Source organism: Echinops telfairi, unplaced genomic scaffold (assembly GCF_000313985.2).
Source record: "Echinops telfairi isolate 266 unplaced genomic scaffold, ASM31398v2 ScPeMD7_7458;HRSCAF=8496, whole genome shotgun sequence".
Taxonomy (NCBI): Eukaryota; Metazoa; Chordata; class Mammalia; order Afrosoricida; family Tenrecidae; genus Echinops; species Echinops telfairi.
This window is the reverse complement of record NW_022111358.1, coordinates 17457582-17459206: the sequence shown is the minus strand read 5'-3', so window position 1 is coordinate 17459206 and position 1625 is coordinate 17457582. Positions and strand designations below refer to the sequence as shown.

Sequence of the window (1625 nt, the reverse complement as noted above, 5' to 3'; positions counted from 1 at the left end):
TGGCTGTACTTCGCTCAATGGCTCACGCTAACGGAGCAGCTTGACTGAGACTTGAGCTGTGCAGCTGAAGAGCTGGTGTTGTTAACCAAACCTCAGTACTGAAACTCATGTCGACTGGCACGTGCAGAGCAGAGCCTGTCTGCACTTCTATTAGTAAAGGGGTGTCTTGGGGCCCGAAAGAAGAAGTATTCCAAGTGGATGTCATCACTGGCAGACATTTGACAAGCTGGGTCCAGAGCCTGACCACTGACACACTGCTCTGTTCGTTCACTGTCCCTAAGCAGAGGCGCTTCTACCAAGGAACCCTAATCAGAAGTTGGAAAGCCAGTATAACTGATTTTTTTACTTAATATCATTGAAGGGGATTGGTTGAAAAACCGTTTGATTGGTTCCTGTCTTACTGGAGTATTTTAAATTTGTACCTTATTTAAACACAAGTAGAATACCATTCATTGCTTTAGATTCTCCCCAAGAAAGAGAGAGAGATCTCCCCTGCTCTCTGGCCAGGGATCTGAAATGCAGCCATTAACAGGGAAGGCCCTCTCACTCCAAGCTTTCACAACCGATCATGGCAGGGGAAGAGAAAGCAGGCCGTTTAACACAGGAGCACCTGTGAGCGTGCACACGTTCACACATTTCAGACATTACGACTTCACACACCGAAGGAGGCTGACTTGCCAGTCTCGGGAAGTGGGATGGGGGAGGTCCGTGAACATGAGACCATGGCATTGTATCGATGTCCCTCTTTTAGAAACCACGTCCCTACGGTATCGCTGGCATGCTCTGCAATGTCTAGTTTGGGTTTAAAAGTGATGCAAGGATGCAGACATTTGCAAGGCAATTGGAGGGCAGAATCTTCGGCTTTTACAGCAGTTTCCCTTCTTACGGCCGCCTGCCCCCATTGAATTCAGTAGCAAATGTTTGTTATCAACCCCCGAGACTGCATTCAACTTAAGTTTCCAAATATATGATTCCTTTTTGCAATCCATTTTCAGTGTTGTGACTTACGGAACTGCATACCTGTAGCATTAGGAACTACTAACCTAAGAGTTTCAGGAACATGCCCACCCCCGGGGCTGGGGAGCGGGCCCAGAGCAGCTGCATGTTAACAGTGGTGCTGGAGAGCCCCCGCCACCCAGGGCCAGCAGAGGACACATCTCCCAGGCACGGGGCTGCTTAGAAACTGCTGAAGACATGAAGGGTATTTGAAATACTTTTGTAAGAGACTCACCAGGTAAAGATGAAAGGATTTCAATATCGACTTGTTGAGTCTCTGGATTGTGGCTTAATATTTTTCCTTCCTTTCAAAAATAAAAGCCAAAGTCAAAAATTAATACACCCACTGTGAATCTACTAGGAACCACTGAGATGTACTTAAGAATGGTTAACAGAATACATTTAATGTCATGTGAATTTCACTGTGAATTAAAAATAAATCAGCACATAGGAGGAATGAAACAGGCAACCGGGAGGAGGGAGCAAGGAGCAGTGATGCTGGGCTGTGGGGATCGCAATGGATGAGTGGGATTAGAATGGGCACGGATTATAATAAAAGTTAAAAGAAGAAAATCAAGTGTCCGGGCTGAACGCTAGACATCATTTTCTTCTCAAGTCCAGACTCGTGG

The 1625-nt window shown here is 46.2% G+C and overlaps 1 protein-coding gene across 1 annotated transcript in view; it reads right to left on the bottom strand.

Moving 5' to 3' along the window:
- COIL (coilin) overlaps positions 1–1625 on the bottom strand; it is a 13350-nt gene that overhangs the window by 7706 nt on the left and 4019 nt on the right. The window lies entirely within an intron of this gene.